At 41.1% G+C, this 19,237-nt stretch overlaps 1 protein-coding gene across 1 annotated transcript in view; it reads left to right on the top strand.

The window, feature by feature from the left end:
* The first annotated feature begins 578 nt into the window (after positions 1-578).
* Positions 579-19,237, top strand: part of MARCHF3 (membrane associated ring-CH-type finger 3) — a 145,025-nt gene continuing 126,366 nt past the window's right edge. Inside the window, exon 1 of the mRNA XM_063087156.1 lies at positions 579-768. The gene's annotated coding sequence lies outside the window, so the exon portion shown is untranslated. The remainder of the gene's footprint in view (positions 769-19,237) is intronic.

Here is a 19,237-nt window from a genome sequence, read left to right as displayed (position 1 = left end):
CACTCTCTTTGGGCCGTCAGCTTGCTCCGACAGCTGGGACTCCTTAGGGGCCACCAAGTTCAGCGCCTCATGCGGGCACCAGGTACCGGCGTTGTCACCCGATCTCGGCCCGCGCCGCGGTTGGGCTTTGCGCTCCACAGCGCGCCGACACGCGGCGACTCAGCGGCCTCCCGGCCTTTCTCAGCCACGGGCCTTCCGGGGCCGCCGCTTCCCTCCCGCAGCGCCCAGGTCCCACCGCAGCGGGCCCCACAGTGCCGGCCAGACCCCCACTGCACTTCGCAGCAGCCAACTTCCCCGCCGCTGGTGTGTCCCCAGCGAGCCCTCGGCCGCAGACGATTGGACAGCGACTGCGGGGCGGGGCCGAGCGATAGGCCCCGCCCGCGGCCTCGAGGGGACACGGCACCACCACGATTGGCTTCCGGCTCCGTCAGTCACGGGCTGGTGGACGTCCCGCGCCGCGAGGCCGACCAGGGCCGGCTCCGCCCCGCGCACCGCCCCGCGCGCCGCCCGGCCCCACCTCCCTCTGGAGCTTGGTCTGCTCAGCCGGGCGTTCAGCCTCATTCGCTGAGCAGGTCCATGAATTGTCAACGCGCCTCGGGCGCCTGCTGAGCCGGGGCGGCCACGGGGTTCGCCGTGCTCCCCCGAGGTACCCGCCCGAGCCAATGTGCCACGGTCCGCTGGGGCGTGAACAGCCGCCGATTCGGGGCAACTGGGGACTCAGGACCCGTAGAAGGGGCGTCGGTTTGCGATCGGAACTCGGAGAGGAGGGTGAGTGGCCGCGCGCAGGCTAGCGGCTCCTCTCGGCGAGCGGGGGGACGGGACGCGTCCCGGCGCTCGTCGGTCAGTCCGTCCGAGCGTGGCCGCTGTAGGGAGGCCAGGGCTGGGCGGGATCTACTCCGAGCCAGTATCCCCACTCCCGAACTTCTCGTTTTCACAGCATCCCAACTCGGCCCGGGACGCGGCTCTGCGTACGCACTAACTTGGCGTAATTGCCATCATTAGGTGGGGCAGGGGACGCGTCTCTGCGGCGGCGACACTGTGCGCCGGGGAGCGGCCTCCGTGTCCGCCGGTGTGCGGACAGCGGTTTCTAGATGGCGTGCAGACAGGTTCCTGAAAAATTAACCGGCGCCGGGGCCGGTGCGGCGCTTTATCCCGACGTCCGCATCTGAATCCGCGGGCTGAGCAAGCGCTCATCGTGTCGGGGTGGGTCCTCAGCGGCCCGAGAACTCGAGTGACCAGCCGCTGCTGTAACAGGGGCTTCAGTGCTTTGCAGATATGGAAGGGAATTGACAGCACTGCTGGACATTAAACTTTGTGAAGTAATTACTTTCTATTAGCACTTACGTCCATGTCCCTCCTGAGGTGCTCGGACCTCCACCTTCACCCGCGAGGTGTGTCCGAAGGACTTTGTTAGGACCAGGGGGAAGCTGATGTCTGTCCGGCGCCCAGAGCCCCGGAGAATCTGAGACGAGACTGTGAAAGGGACCGCTAGCCTGGTCGGTTGCTGTGTGTTTGAGCACTTGTGTGTTTACGTGATAAAAGTTGTGACAGGAACTGACAACAGAGGATTCAAGGTTAAACCTGGCACTTCGTTTGTGACTCGGTCTGGGGTAGGTTTTTTCCCCCTTTCTTACTGGTACGGGAGTAAAAGCAGCTTGTTTTTCCGAGGGCAATTACATACATGTAGTTTATATTAGTGTGGACCCAAAATAACTCAGTACAATATTTCTTGCATTCTTATTTGACATGGATGAGAGCTTATTGAGAGTACTAGAGAGAGACTTGGGTACAGAATTTGGGAATCTTTAGATGTTGAAAATATGTGAAAACGTTGATATATATATAGTTATATATATGTGTGTGTATATGCGTATGTAGATGTGCATATACATATATACGTGTATGTGTGTGTATATGTGTATGTATAAAATTGATAGGTGAATGAGGTAGAGATATATGAAGGGGAAACTCAACCTTGAGCTTCCCCTGGGTCACAGAGATGGACCGTCTGAGCTGTGGGGCGTACGGTGAGTGTGTATGTGTAAGCATGTCTGCATCTGCCTGGTGCGTCTGGGTCAGTGTATGTCCGTGAACTTTACGAGCATTCAGTTCAGATCCCGCTTTCCTGTTTTACAGCCCAGCAGCCGCCAGCCGGCCCATCTGTTAAAACATAACATGTACACTTCAGTCAGAGCACTGGACTGGAGAGTGGGTTAGGGGGGCAACCCTCAGTGGAAACAACATGCTACAAACAAAGCCTGCCTCTCAAGTTCTATTTTCATTCTGTGTTTGGGCTAAACTTGCAATTTGGTGAAGGAAAAGGAGTCAAGAGAGTGTTTGTCTCTAGAAATGGCAAACTGCATTTTGTGAAATAATTATTGCCATGATTCGGGGACAGGGAGCTTATAGGAGAAAAAAAAATCCGTGTACAAGAGAAGTGTGGTGCTTGTCGCATCACCATGAAACATTGGTTTACTGCTTTGCACTAGCATGTATATCAGATACTATTTTCTTTTGCTTCTTAAGAGAATGCACTAAAACTGAATTGTTTTGTGCCAAAAAACAAAACACCTTAATAGAAGTAAACAGAGATTTATTGCAGAGGCTAGAATTAAGACTGTCTTAGTGATTCTAATGAAACATACATTTAGGAATTTTTAACTTGGACATAAATTCATATTAAGCCTAATCACTAGTTGCAGTGATTCATAATTTATAGTTTAAAAATAATAAAAAGGCTTTATCACAGAAATTCTGATGACTAAAAGGGTATGGGAGGAGTATAACAACTTAATAAGTTCCTGCAGCCAAGTGACTGATACTTTAAAAAACTATAAATTCCTTTAATAGCATAATTACTTTGGGTGGCAAAATAAAGACTATTTTTGAGAAGCATAGTTGATATTTTCCCAGTAATTTTATGTTTATAATTACAATTTAATAATGGTGTTCATTATATGTGGGCAGAATAAAATGGAATGGTTTTTAAGAGCTCATCATAAGAAATATTGTTTTCATTTTTATGGTATATAAACATTTTTGGGAAAATATGCAAATTCCTTATTTGTGAGTGTCTTTACATTTCTGATGAACTGAATAGACACAATAATTCTTCTACTTTGATGCGAGTCATCCAAATCAACTGGATTGACCCTTAGAAATTCAGTTCTTGTGCTGGACTCCAGTCCTGGGGCTTCAATTCAGTAGACTGGGGTGGGGCTTAGGAATCTGCATTTTTAACAAGCACCCCCCCCCCCAGGTGATTTTGATACCAGGGAGCCCCTCACCATATTCTTAGAAACACTGGGATTATAGTCTGTGAGTTGATTTAACAAATAATTATTCAGAAATTTCCAGGTGGCATTTACTGGCCTTGTAAAATTTATAGGTAATGCATTAACTCTCTGTTCTCAACAATGGACCCCTTCTGTCCAATGCTGGAAGTGTTTTGGAATCCTCAGCTATCCCTATTCCAGGTTGGCCCCAATTCTAAGGAAGTCTGTCTGTGGAAGCAAGATCTTGAGGGGCCTTAAACCCCTCCCCAAGCCACCCCTGACTCCGAGTCCAGTGGGTTCTTGGGCTGCTCTGGGGTGACTTTACTAGTCCTAATTCACATTGTTGGGAATTTCCTCACAGAGGGTAGGAGAATCCTCATCCTTAGGAGGCACCTTTGTCTCTTTTAAAGGCATTCTAGAACCAAAGTGCCCACCTCAGCTGGGCTAGTACAGACTTATACGAGGTCAAGGATCTCCTCAGGAAGCTGTTGCTGCTCTGCTTATCAGCCAGGAGAGTGTCCCCGGCCACCCCCACAGAGGCCCAGAGATTCCCATTTTATGAAAGTCACCTTACAAGTATTTTGAGTTGTCCAGCTAATTGGGTAAATAGATTTTCTCATCATAAAGAGATGGGTTGAGAATTGTTTGCTACCTCTCCTTTCACTGAAACCCGTGTGAATTTTGATTTATTAATTATTGCCAATTAGTTTTTTACTTGGTGTTTGATACTAACATTTGGATTCTGTTCTCCCATTTCAGATTGGCATAATTCTCCATTTAAGACTCCTAAATAAAATATAAAAGATAAAGGATCTATCGGAAGCTACCCTTCCCTCTTTAGGTATCATTCAAGTACCTAAAAAACCAAATGACTTCTCAGAGGTCAGCAGTACCCAGAATATTTACTTCCCTGAGGACAAAAGGACATGGGTAGGCAGGGGCACAGCACTTGGATTGTTCCAGACCACTGGATCATCACTGGGACTTCTATGGAGCAATTTCTGTTTAAAGAAGCACTTGGCAAGCATGTTGATAGGTCACTTATCTTAACAATCCTTTGAGGACAATGATTTTTTTCCACTTTGTTACAGATGAGCAAACAGCAGCCACAAAGGATAATATTTAGATCCTGTCTTTCATAGTCAAAGATGATACCAATAACTGAAAAGCTGGTCTTACATTTTGAATTGTTTTTATTTAGCATTGTGGTGATGTGATAGGGTTATGCTTAGTCATTCATATCATCTGCAATTTTATTATCTTCTTTAAAACATTTTTTTCTTATATTGAATATGACCTTGTATCAGTTTTCTTTATAAAGTTAACCAACATATACGATAATTGGTTCAATGACACTGACCTTAACCATTCAGCCTAGACCCAGAGAGGCAAATAATTTGCTAGAGGTCACAGAGCACAATGGCAGGAAACCCTACATATTGAATTCTTTGGATCTGTATTTTAGCCCCGTGCTGTTTTGTCTATTGTCATGTTATGCTGCTAATAATGTCTTTACACTGGCAAAATAGAGTTGCTTGTATTTTATTTGCCCAGCTTCTGCATGATTGGATGGACCTAGAAAAATTGAAAAGCCTAAGGTATACCACAGCTTCTGATCATACAAGGGAACTGATTTGTGGCCAGTTAAAAAACTAGAGTAGGATGCTGCTTTTCTTAATACTGGGCCATAGATCATTGCAAGCTTCTAAGCAGCAGTTCTACCTTTTTTTATTTTTTTTTTGGCTATGACATACTTCTGGCATCTAACTTTCATTTAGCAAATTCTTTTCAAGTTTTTGACCCTCCTTTTCTTAACTTTTATTTCCATGGTGAAATCTACTTGTAAAAAACTCACTTTTCAAGTCAATCTGCCTTCACATCTCCTAATTCTTAAATTTTAGCTGTTTTTACTATTTTTCCTCTGAAATGCCCCCCACCCCCAACCCCCTTAAGCTCCAACCTTTACTTTAGTTTTTTGGGTCTAGTAATATCCCACAATATAGAACAGTTGTTGAGCTATGGAAGTTTTACTCTAGCTTTAGCTTTGTAGATTTAATAGTAACAGTAATAAGACAAAAGAAAAAGGTGAAGGTCGATATTGAAGTCATGTTGATATGTGTATTGTATTAAATATTCCCAGCTTATAGTGTCAGTGGGAAATTTAAGACCCAGATGAATGAAGTGACAGATGCGCTCATCTGTGGCCTCACAGACACTCCTGATACAAGCTGAAAAATATCACTGAAGACAGCATCCTGGGTTACAGAAGAAAAACAAATGTTAAGCTCAGAAAAAAAAAAACTGGACAAAAAGTGAAGGGTCAGGGGTGGGCGTGGGATGGGAAGGGTGGTGGGAAAGAAATACCTCCAGTAAAATGCCAGACAGCGAAGTAAGAAATTTATAGAGGTGCAGATGGTTTGGGGTTTCTTGGGGGCATTGATTCTGTTTTCTATTGTCTTCACAATCCGCTCACCCTGCTGGCTTGCTTTAAATAATTTATTATAGCAGCGGGCCTTCCCCTGGTTAGTTTCTTTTTTTATAACTTTTTCCTTCTCATCTCTGGGTGTAATCAGAGGCATATATAATAGTGTGGCTGCTCTGGAGTACTTAGGAAAATCCGTGATCAATATTGCTCTATTATAAACTCATGACTGTTCTGTTCTATCTTGCATTGTTTTCTTCCCTGTTATATTAACTCAGTACCTATGTTTTAAATGATATTTTATTAACCTTTGCGCAATGAGACTTCTTGGCTGGAGCTATCTTTGAGTAATCTGTCATCAGACCGCCATTGATCTAATGATGTATTTATTGCTCACTATTGCAGCACTGGCAAGAAACCCAGTGTGGTTCTAAAAATTTGATTAAAAAGAAATCAAGTTTTTGCAAGGTGTAACTACCCAATTATGTTAGGAGCTGCCAAGTATATTTTATGCTAAAATATACACCCATATTTCAAGTGAGCAAAATGTGCTCTTTTTGAAGGCTTTTAAAACTTTTTACTATGAAATAAGAACAAGAAGATGCCTCATAAGTGGAAAAATTATGAATGCACTCCCTCACCCCAGCCAAAGGTAAGATATAGTATTTTTTTACATTATACCACTGAACACTAAAATGGATAGATTTGTCTTTTTAATTGACAATAATAAAAACATTGGTGATAAGAACTAGCTCCCAGTCCTTAAACGATCTTCCAGGTAATCATTACAAATCAAAATGAGCTGAAATTAATTAACAAATACTAATTGAGTAACTATCACTGGTAGTACCTCTTCTCTGCTTAGCTAACTTGAAATTCAGTTCAAGTTTTAGCACCTTTGAGAAGCTTTTACATGTCCCCTTTAGGCTTGGTGTCTTCTTGGGGAAGAGCCCTTATCTCCTGTATTCTCCCCCTCCAGACTAGTAGCCCCTTAAGGGCAGGGACCATACTTTTTATCTTGTAGCTTCTCAAGAAAAGTTATTCAGGAAGTAGTTGCTAGGTGCACTAGAGGCTACAAAGATTGGCAAGTGAACATGTGCAAAGCCTTAAAAGGATATACATAAAGATATTCACCAAAAGTTTGAATGGTAGCAATAACTGAATCCTAGTGGTCGACTTTCAGCTTTTGTGTCGGTGTCAGCACTTCATGGAACTATCATCTACTCCTGCCCCATTCATTTTCAAAGTCCCTCTGGTTCATTCCTGCCTTACCTCCTTTTCTCACTACCTTCCTGATGTATCTTCTTCAAGAATGTCTGCAACTCCCACCTTAGTCTAGACACCTCCCCTGGTTCCTCTTTTTTTCCTATACCCTTTATTATGTCTTGAAGAGGCAGCTGCCTCATGAAACTCACCTGGAGACCTGGGACAGCTTCACTCTCATATCTTTTGAAGTTGCAGATGGCTTTGTTCCTTTTGCCATCCAGTTCAGGTGACTTGCTAGCTCTGGCTATGGGAGTTTTGGGGGGCCTCTGAGGAGCAAGATGGTGCTGGGTCTAGAAGCTGCTGATGTCCAAAGGTCAGCATGATGGGGAAGCTTGACATTTGTCATGGGAAGCTGTTTTTTAAAAAAACGGTTCCAGTAGATTTTTATTTCAGAGATGAATTTTTAAAATACTTTTTATTTATAAATCTTCTTTTCTTCAGGAAGCACACACTACATAGCCATGTTTATCACCTGGTCTGATGGCTTAGATAAGAACTAGTCCTGGGATCTGGGTTACTGAGGTTGTTGTGTACAGACCTGTTGTGTTGAGTGCAGGTGGAGTTTATGGATCACCCGAATTAAGCATAACTGCTTGAAGTAAGGGCTATTAGGAAAGCCTTTTCATGTAAGATCTTACGGGGCTTTAAATGACTGCAAGAAATCACGGACCCCAATTTTCTGTCTCATCTGGGAGACTGAATCTCATTTAACATAGGTGGTTTCTTCTCGTACCTGCCAAGAAGATATTTGAAAATTGAGTAAGTCTAAAATGCATTTAGATGTTCAAAGCCACAGAGAAGATGCGCAACCCTAACTTAGCGCATAGACTCAAACATGGTGAGCTTTTTGTTTGTTTGTGGCTGGCTGGTATAGTGATCCAAACCCTTGACCTTGGTGTTGTAACACCCTGATCTAACAAACTGAACCAGCCAGCCAGCTGATATGTGTGTATACACACACACACACACACACACACACATACGTACATATACATATATATATATTTTGTTTGTTTAATTTTTTTTTTTGGCAGCCAGCTAGTACGGGGATCCAAATATTTGACCTTGGTGTTGTTAGCACCATGTTCTAATCAAGTGAGCTAACTGGCTAGCCCCCAGGTGTGTGTGTGTGTGTGTGTGTGTGTGTGTGTGTGTGTGTGTGTGGCTGGTGCAAGGATCCAAACCCTTGACTATAGCACCCTGATCTAACCAACTCAGGTGTGTGTGTGTGTGTGTGTGTGTGTGTGTGTGTGTGTGTGTGTGTGTGTGTGTGTGTGTGTGTGTGTGTGTGTGTGTGTGTGTGTGTGTGTGTGTGTGTGTGTGTGTGTGTGTGTGTGTGTGTGTGTGTGTGTGTGGCTGGTGCAAGGATCCAAACCCTTGACTATAGCACCCTGATCTAACCAACTCAGGCAGCCAGCCAGCTGAGATAGACACACATTTTGTTGGTTTGGTTTGGTTTGGTTTTTTTGGCGGCTGGTTGGTATGGGGATCCAAATATTTGAACTTGGTGTTACCAGCACCACATTCTAACCAAGTGAGCTAACTGCCGAGCCCCTAGGTGGGTTTTATTTTTGTTTTTGTTTTTGGTTTTTTTGGATCTTATAAATCTGGAGCACCTGTCCCTGCATAGCCAAGCTGTCTGCTTTTACCTTTGGATCTGGGACCTGGGAGGCCTCGAGGGAGGTTCCAGGGAAGGGTGTAGAGGCAAACGTCTGTGGGACAAATCAGCCCATGCCCTTCCCATAGCTGGTGAACATTATCCCTGTGTTGTTTTGCTTTGGCATTTTCTCAGATCTGCTTTTCAGTGTCCTGAATACCAAATCATCTTCCTCTTACACTTTGCACATATGTCCCACAAACAGAGGTTCTCAGTCAGAAGTTCTCCTTCCTCAACCTTTTAAATTTCCCTAATTTCAACTTATCTCCTTAATTTAGCCCCCACCCTCCAGTAATGTTTTCCTTTCTTTGATATTCTCTTTCCTTCCCTTTCAGGTAAGAACTCCATTGTATAAAAGCTCTATTTCAATCAGTGTCACCATTAATCTTTTCCCTGCAAGAGTAACTGCATTTTTTGACCATTCCCAAAGGACCTTCTTAGAGCATTCCAATGTTTTTCTGATGGGATATTACATGCTCTGACAGCCTTAGACAGTGCGAAAGTAATTAGCCTCACAAACCCCCAATTTTCACCAACCTTACCCATACTTGCCAGTGACACCTCCCTTACCTGCCTAATCACTCTTACTGCCTCCTGTTCATTATTCTATCATGAAAAAACAAGATCACAAGGCTCTGCTAGCAACAGACACATTCATTACAACTGAGGAGATGAAGCTTTCTACAAAAACCTACACAGATATACACAGAGAAAGCATGCCCTGATTTCTTTAAAAACAGGACATGTGGACTGATAAGTCTTTTGTTGATAAGTTCTTAATTTGTTGTTCTAACTGGCCATGACCTTTTTCTCTTTTGAGGCTAGGTTATTGCCTTGTAGCTAATGTCAGCAGTTGCCACTTTTTCCTCATCCTTCAGAACTATTGCCAATGAGTTTCAATATTCTCTTCTTCATTTATATTACTTAATTTTTATTTTTGGTGTTTCAGGTTGTTTTTCCTGATCTATCTAATTGAACTGTGTTGTTTCTAATGTCTTCAGAGATTTTTCTACCACTTTCCTGCCTCTGGCAACATCTCACAGTTAGGTACCATCCTCATATTGAATGAATTTCCATTTTTGCTGCAGATTGGTATTGAAGACGTTAAGTGGAATCCTGATAGTGACCCTTTAAAGAGCTAAGGCACCATTTACTATTCTGCTTTAATTATGGTCTCTTAGCAAATTTTAACCAGTTATAGTGTTCACCCCATTTTCCAAGTAATGTTTCTCAAATACCGTATGAAAGTGTGAAATCTGTGTGCTTTATATTTTCTGCTCTCCATTATGTGCTAAATTTATAATTCTATAATTTTCTTGTAGGAAAAATGCTTATTAGACTGGAATGGCTAATTTGGTTTCAAGCCATACTGCTTTTTGCTTATTGTGGTCCATTAGACATTTATGTAACCTTTTATTTGACTTCATTCCCAACCCCCACCATCAGCTCCCCAAGCAATAATCCTACTCCACCTCTTCCTTTCACAGTCAGTTATCATCTATGCTTTTTTAATAAAATGGATATTTTATTTTACTGGTCCCTACTATTTTCACTTTTAAAAACTCTACATAGCTGAGAAAAACAGCCAGTGTCCTTTGATGGTATCTTAGTCCTTTTGGGCTACCGTAACAAAATACCTTAGACTGGATAACTTATAAACAATTGAAATTTATAGCTCACAGTTCTGGAGGCTGAGTAATCCAAGATCAAGGTGCTAGCAGAGTTGGCATCTGATGAGGGCCTTCTTCCTCATAGATGGCACCTTTTCACCATAACCTCACATGGCAGAGAGGACTAGCTAGCTCTCTGGGGTCTCTTCTATAAGGGCACTAATCCCATTCATGAGGGCAGAGCCCTTATGGCTCAGTCACTTCCCAGAGACCCCACCTTCTAGTACTGTCACATTGGGGATTAAGTTTCAATGTATGAATTGAGTGTATACAAACATTCAGACCAAACATTTCTCCCCCTTAATCTTTTTGTACCAGTGGAATATGAAACTGCTTTTGTTTCCTTAACATCTGGCCTGTGCCTGGGATCTGTGATAGTCCTGGGTGATCTCTACTGAAACTCTTGTAATTGGATAAGGGCTGAGTTGACAGCCTAATGGAACAAACAACCAATGAAAGATGTGCTTCATTTAGGTCTTGGGAGAGGAATAGATATCCCAGACAGGTGGGAGGTGAAAAGTCAAAGTTTTTAAACAGGCAGGGAAAGCCACAGAGAGAGAGAGAGACCATTTGGAACTGGCTACCCATGCCAAAGAACCATCTTCCTGTGGCAATTTCTAGGGTGTTTCCCCTTGGGCTTTTCTGGACAACTATTTTTGTGTTGTAAAGTGCTATATCCAGAATTCTTAGAGTTCACTGAGCTAGAGTCAGGGTCCTAATTCCCATCCTACATGGTCTCAGATACAAAGAAATGAGTGATGTTTCCAAACATGTGGAAGTGTCTACATGGAGGTAATGTGGTTCACTGCTAGGAGACCTTCTGCTTTACAAAACAAAAGGCTTCAAATCAAATTGACTTAACAGTAAGGAAGTGTATTCTTTCATGTGAGAAGTAGGGCAGATGGCAGGATTGGTTGTTCAGTGGCACAATGACCTCATCAAGGATACAGGTTCCTTTTACCTCTCTGCCAGTGTTGTCCTCAGGGACTGTTTCACTCTAAGACTGGTTCTTTCTTATTTGCAAAATGGCTGCAGCAGTTCAGATGTCACTTGCAGACATAACAATATCTGGAGCACAGAAAAAGGATCCCCTCCCCCGCCACTCCAAGGTGGTCATCTTTTGAATAATATGAAAATGTTACTAAGAAGAATCCCAGAGGACTTCTCATATCATTGATCAGAACTGGTTCACATGCCCATCTCTCAGTCACAAGCAGGAGATCACCATCATTGTCTGAGGGAGGGAGGAGGTGAACTTAACAAAATCAGGATTCTGTTGGCAAGAGAGAAGCAAGTTTGTGTGTGTGTGTGTGTGTGTGTGTGTGTGTGTGTGTGTGTGTGTGTGGAGGATAAATGTTGGCAGGCAACTGTTTCTACTACATGTTGTGACTTGGAAAAAACTTCGAAATTCCCCTCATGATGGCTGTGTAGTGGTAGGTATCACTGAACTGCTGCACATTTCTGGACACAAAATTGCAAGGCCTAGGTAGACAAGGAGAAAAAAGCCATAATGCAGACTAATTAAGGACAAAGAAATGAGCCAAGATCAATGATTATTCTGATTAGAACCACAATAAACCCTAATGAATTTGAATGTACTAATTTGTGTCCATTTGTACTAAGTATATGATCTTCACTGAATAAAAAAGATTAGAATAATTTGCTTATTTCTCAATAATTCTATAATTCTGGTATATTATTTTACAGTATAGGTCTACTTGAATGTCAAATTTCTAAATTAACTTTGTGTTTCATAGCATAACAATACTGATAATTACTAATGATTGTAACTGGCCATTATTTATTGAGTGCCTTTTTATAAATTAAGCCTTTAGCATCTGAGAGGAGCTAGTAATTTGCTTAGATCTCAGTTACCAAGTGACTAAGCTAGGATGGACTCAGGCCCATCTGATCATGTCCCTTCCTGCTCTCCACAGCTTTCCTTTGCTTGGTTGAGTCCCAAGACCACCATGGTCTGCAGAGCCTCAGGTAATTAGGCCCTGCCCATCCCTGTGATCTCAACACTCACTCTCTTGCCCTCACTCAGTCTTCCAGCCATACTAGCTTTCTGGTTGTTGGTCTGTTCAGCTGCCCTCATTCCCACCTCTGACTCTTTGTTATTCCCCTGCTTGGATCACTTGCCCTCGGTTTGTATGGCTGCAACCTTTCCATTCAGGCCTTCAAATGTCTCCCCTTCACAGGTACTTTCCAGGACTATCCCAGCTCATCTGTTTAGGGACACACCTCCCCACATTTTCTGTTTCTGTCCCATTTTTGTTTCCTGTAGCACTCGCTAGAGTCTTATATAATTTGCTCACTTGTCTACTTGTTTTTGTCTGTCTGCACCACTAGAATATAAATTCCATGAGGGCAGAGACCCTAGCTGTATGTTTAAAAGGAATGAGCAAACAGTAAGTTAATGAAAGAATGACTATGTAGAAGTTTTGACCTCTGATAATCCATAGTCAGCCTTTATCTCCCAGACTAGGAATAAAGTAAGATGCCAATGGTAATTTGAGCTGAATACATCCATCTCAGATTTTTTTCCTGTAAAATTTGAAAACTAACAAAACCTACTTTTGAAGGTAAAGAAAAGATATGGGTATCAAAGTTCTTTGGAGAAAAGATATGCTAACTGTAGTAGTAGTGTGTAAGAGTTTCAAGAGAGCTTAGTGCAAATGGGAAATTTGAGTCTTACGCTTAACTTTAGTTTTTTTATAGATTACAGTTTTAAGGACACCCAACACTTTTAATTTGGCATAAACTCTTAAAAAAATGCAGGTGCTTATGAGGCTAAATTGTAAACTGGGAGAATTATAATTGCATGATCATTTGCAATGGCAAATTCACTCAAACAAAATAAAATTGTTTTCTCTGCATATATATAATTTTTCATTTGAACTCGTGAATCCTAAGATGATTTATTCTTAGAACTGTGCTCTTAATTATTCTGAGGTAATTATGAAGGTGCAAATTGAAAAATGGCTTCAGCTCACGTATTAATTTGGAAGGGGTTGACAGAAATGAAGCAGAGTGCTTTCCTCCAAAGTCCTTTTCCTCTGGCTTTCAGCTCAGGATCTTCTCCAGTAAAGTATATGCTTTTTTCTTTCCCTGTCATTCTGTGGGTTGCCGTGTCATTTGCCAACTACGTTGTGAGGCTCATTTGTCAGCTATGTTGTGAGGTTTGTAGTGGGACTTTACCACCCAACTTAATAAATCATCATTTAACTTTGACAAGAACTTCGCCTTTCCCTCCCCACTGCTCATCATCCCTAGGCCTTTCCTTTGGTGACCTTGAAAGCTATGGTGTCTTGGCACATAGTATCAGTCTAAACCTACATGACATTGTTTTCTGGCCTTCTGGTGTTCCCACTATCAGAAAAAACTGTTAGAGTTGCTTACCATGAAATATGCTTCTGAGCTAAACTCCCCATATCGTATTTCCAAAAACAGATCTAAATTTTATGGTGAGTAAAATATATCTGTATTTGAGAGTAATTTTTAATCTAGTTCTTCCAGATTGTTTTTATGTCATGCGTCAAAGAGACAAGTCAGAAAAAAATGAGGGGGAAAGAAAGGGAAGAGGATGTTTTGATGTTGTTTGCATCGTAATTTCTTCCTGTGTACCCTGGTAGGGGCCCCTTTCTTCCCCACTTCATCCTCACTTTAAAACCTGGGTAGATTTGGGTGTGCAATTGTGTGAGAGCTCATCAGGATCCAGGTGAAAATGAGATCAGTAATTAAAGGGCTGGGTCAGTGTTTCATTATTTAGGTTCAACAGGTATGCAGTCTATGTAAGCTCTTGAGAGCCTGCCTTCGATAGGGTAGTTTTCACATACAATAGGTTAGTTTTCACATACAATAGGTTGGCCCCTTTTATGGCTCAGCAGAAGCTTTCCTTTTCTTCTTTTTTTCTTTCTAAGCTGTGTGGGTGAGAAGCAGCATGAGGTTATAGAAAATGTATAGCAAAAGCAGTAGCGATGAGAAAGAATCCATAATGGATACATACACATTGCTGGAATATTTCCCAAGTACTTTGGGGGGTGGCAGTGAGGCTTCTTTGGCAGAGGCAAAGTGGAACATGTGCTTTTCCATGTGTGAACACTGTGATTTGAAAGGTCCTTTATGATTCACAAAAGCAGCTGCTTTTGAGCTGGTGTAGCTACAGAGTTTTGGAAATTCACTTAAATAGGTGTATTGCATACTCCTGACATCTGTTTTGGAGATTTCATTGAGTGTTGGGAATTTGCTTATTCATAAATGATGTGGAATGAGTATCCTTTATTAGAGTGTTGGACCCTTTGTTCATTTCTTTAGGGTTTGTAGATAAAAGCGAGCAAAAAAAGATTTAAAATTTTGGACAGTCATTTGCCATGTTACATACAAAAATACATAATTTTGCAGCAATGTCATTCTTCTTAATTTTGGTGTTTCTTCTAATTTTGAAAACTATGAATGATGATTTTACTTTGCCTGGTAAATCGACTCTATTGAGTTACCCTCAGGCATATTTTGTTGTAAGGCTTTCTTGGTAGGTATTTGTAATATTATGCATTGTTTTTCAGTCACTTTTTTTTTTCCATATTTTACCTAACAAATCCTGTGGCTCTGTCTTTTTGTAAACTTGTTTCATTTCTGAGTAATAGTTTTGTTTATTCTTTCATCATTATTCGTAAGTTATTTTCACTTTTATAAAGGTCTTAAGTGACCCTAGCAGTGTTGTTTCCTATCACTTTCAACAAGAGTCATTTGTGGCCAGTTCTTCAAACAAGGTACATAACTTGGACGTGATTCTTTCACCTTTTGCTATCTGGTTTTCAGTTCATTAGATACTGACATTATTGCATTTTCACAGCTTGCTTTTTTAAAAGGTGAAAGCTTTGTTTTTAATGGGTCACAAATCTTACTGTTTCTAAATGACAAAACAAAAAGATTACCACAAAACAAGATTAGCATGGATATCTTGAACTGGAAATCATTTGGAAGATTTCATGGCTACATTTTGTGCTAAATATAAAAATAATTGTGTTTCCTATGTGTAAGCATCAAAAGCCCCAGTTGGAAAATCACATGTTATAGCAAGTAGGTCACTATTGATGGTAGAACATGAGACAGGAAATGTCACAGCTAAGATTAGAGGCCCAAGCAATATGTCTCGCCATGCTTGCTACGTTGTTCACCCAAAGAAAGTGGAAGGACTCAATAGGGTATAACTGACTTTAGCCCAATTTGAAAGTATTAGCAAGGATGGCCATTTAATCTGTCATTCTCATTTGTTTCTAAATAACTCACTTCCCCAGTTTGGCAAAATAATTGAGCTGCTTGGGCTTGCACATTGGCAGACCTCAGAATGCCAATTAAAATGGCAGCCTTTACATTCTGAAAGTATACATGGGAAGCAATAATCCGCTATATGCAGTTATATCTATAGATCTTCCTGGTGTTTGAAGTTGTTAGGAAGAAGAAACCAACCAGTTAAAAATGAATTAGCTTAAAATCTCATTTATTTTCATATTTGAAGGTAAAGTGATGTAGGGATTTTGGGGGAAAGTACACTTTTAGTGAATTCAGTTACCTTTTTCTTTTCTTTTGGGGCAATATGAGGAAGATTTATTATTTGTATGTAAGAATTTTCACCACAGAAGGGACCTCATTTTTGCAAAAATACTTGCATATTCTAATTTTTAAGTAAAAAACTAGGGGGAGAAAAGCAGTGCCCTCTGCTCCAATGAGAGAAAATGCCTTATTTTTGAGGTCCAGACAAAGATGGAGCCTTGGATTCTGAGCATAGCCATCTCAGCTGGATTGAGCAATTGAACACATGCCCAAAGAGCCTGCGGTTATTTGGATGAGTAGATAGAAGCATGCTGTGATGATTGAATCTGGATCTGTTGTTAGAACCATATTCATTCACTTCCAGCACAGAGTCCTTCACAGAAGTACCCTGGCTTATGGATTCAGCACACTCTGAGAGGATAGTTTTCATTGATTGAATCTCAGAGGCCTTCCTAGGCTTGTATTTTCAAAGGTCATTAATGCAGATTAAAACACTCTGCTTTGAACTAGAATTATTTCATGTAGGTTATAACTTTTAAGAGGAGAGGTAAGTGACATAAAGGCTCAATGGAAAAAGTATGTTTAAAATTTTATCATTATTATTTATTGTGGTGAAGCACAGATAACATAAAATTTACCATCTTAACCATGTCTAAATATGCAGTTCAGTGATATTAAATACGTTCATGATGTGTAATCGTCACCACCATCCATCTTCATAACTCTGTTCATCTTGTAAAACTGCAACTTGGTACCCATTAAACAATGACTCTCCGTTCTCCCTCCTCCGAGCCGTTGACATCCACCATTCTCCTTCACATCTCTGTGATTTTAACTACCTCATATAAGCAGAATCGTACAATCTTTATCCTTTATAACTGGCTTATTTCACTTAGCATAATGTCCTCAAGGTTCATGTATGTTGTAGCATATGTCAGAATTTACTTCCTTTTTAAGGCTGAATAATATTCCTCAAGGGAAAAATTATTTTGATAGTGCTTTTAGTCTTTACTCCTTCTTTAGCTTAAATGCAGAACCTAGATTTTCAAGCCCAATCCAGGGATGGTATGTCAGGAAAGGGGTTGGAAGCACAGCCCTCAGAGACATCTCTCCAGAATGAAAATTCTAGGAGTGGTTTCCAATTGACAGTGAGAGGTTTGTTGGCTTCTGATTGGCAGAAACCCAAGAGGTGTGTCAGTCAATGTGACAGTAGGGCCTGGTTGTACCATTGTGTGTCTGGTTCTCAGCCATCATGAAGCAAGCTGGTTGGGAGCTATAGAGTTAGCTCATGTAGGCTTCTGTCATGGAATGTGACTTGACAAAGGTTAGTGGAGACATCCTGGAAAATACCTAGAAGTGTCTGAAATACATTTTTGCTTTGAAATGGAAGTTTAGATTTTGGTTCTCTTTTCTAGTTTCAAGAATGAATGAATAACTAATAAGTATTTAAGTCCTTATGTGCCTTGTGGAACCCCTCACCACCTTATGAAATTGGTTACCTAATTTTAGTTACTCCTGTGGGATTTCTCTTTGAAGTCAGTGTAAATGACCAGATGGCCAGATTCCCCCATTCTGCTTCGACCCGGTCAGAACCCATCCCTGGCCCAGGCTCTGTCTCTAACTGGAGGTGGATGTAGAAAGTCACCAAGTCCTTTCTGGGCCTTATGTTCCTCTTCTGGGAAAGGAACAGAAAACTGGATAATTTCTATGGACTTTTTCTAGTGTTAACACTATACGATTCTATTAATCTTTCAAGACTGCTTATTTTTCTTTTTGTGTGTAGATATAAAGCTGGTATCTAGTTGCTAACTTTTGAGTTTAAGGATAATATTCACCAGGTTACTGGTTGGCTGCTTAAGTTACTATTTTAGCTGTTTCTTTTAGTTGTGTTGTATTATATAAAAGAGCTGAAATAAATGTGTGTGATCACAAATTCTAAACAAGAGTAAACAGTAGGTTTCATACTTTAATGCAGAAAGAAGCAAGACTTTTGAGGGCAGAATGTGAGGTGGTTGGGATTGGTGAGATGTGGAAAGTCTAGTTTGATGGAAAAATAAAGAAGGTGAATCCAGTATGCGAACTTGTAACGGGAACCCAGATAGGATTCACACTGTCAATAACCTCTGTCCTTTCATGTAGGAGATGTAACAGTGCTTATAAACTTGTAAAACCTGTGTGTAAAGAAGGAACACAAACAAAAATGTCATTTATGAGAGCCATCTTGTCACTTTCTAAAAGGCCTAATGGAAAGGGCATTATAACTATTAATGAGATACAAATAATCCTTTATTATCTTTAGTTTCTCTGATGATAGATAATATTGGTGGAATCTCTAAAATACAGAAAACAGCCTAGATCGGATTATTTTTCTTGTTGTTTTTCCTTTTGTTAACAAAATATTTTTCCCAAGACAGAAATATTGAACAGTGTCCATATTCTGTACACCTCCCTTTCCTCAAACACAGACATAGCCAATCAACTAGATTTCCTAAGAGTGAATTATCCTTAGCTTTTGTGAAAGTCTGGCTGGTTATGAGAATGGTTAACTCCCAAAAAGGATTGGAGGCTTTGGAATCTGGGAAAACAAGAGAGAAGCTAGTTTTTGTGGAGGAAATTTGGCCAAATACTGGAGATCATCTTTTGGTCCTGTCTTTCTTTGTTTAAAAACCTACCTATGTTATTGTAAGTTATTACCTTGAGAGATTTTACTTATGGGTAACCAGATCTTGCTGGTATAGAAATAATGTCTACTAAATGTTCATGACTGTCCTTGTAGACTCATGAAATAGGCTTTGGTCACCAGAACAGGTTGTCTGGACTGCTGCCTAGGGTAGGACTCTATTACCACTGACTACCATGGTGCACACTGGGCTTCCGGAGCTCCTGCCCCGCCCCCAGGGTGGCAAATGTAGGAAACCATGTTCAAAGCAAATAATTCAGGTGATAAAGTTTCTAGATTTAGAAAACATTTACTTTCCACATAGTAGAATACAGTTTGTTTTTTCTTCCCACACAAAATAGAGCTGTCCAGAAGAAAACACATGACCCCATCACACCCCTCCCACTTGCAGCTGTTATGGCTTCCAAATGCAATTGGTGTAGGCTAAATAATTTTGCTTTGAGACAGAGACTTGGTTTTCTCCCAGCTCCAAGTGGATTTACCCAGACTCTATTCTAAGTGACCGCAGGAGTAAACTCACTCCAGTAACCTTCCTTGATTACTCACTCAGTGGGCTTTTGGATGGAGGGTTTCTCTGGAGACAGTAGGAAGAAAACATGAGTTTGGGGATTATCCAGGAGTTATTCAAGCAGTGCCCTTCTAGTATAATATTTATTAATATTTTATTCTTGAGTTGGAAATGGCACTAAGGGTTATCTAGACCCCTGGTGT

The sequence above is a fragment of the Cynocephalus volans genome, chromosome 2 (assembly GCF_027409185.1).
Source record: "Cynocephalus volans isolate mCynVol1 chromosome 2, mCynVol1.pri, whole genome shotgun sequence".
Taxonomy (NCBI): domain Eukaryota; kingdom Metazoa; phylum Chordata; class Mammalia; order Dermoptera; family Cynocephalidae; genus Cynocephalus; species Cynocephalus volans.
Note: the sequence above shows the minus strand (reverse complement) of the source record. Positions and strands in the feature narration are given on the sequence as shown.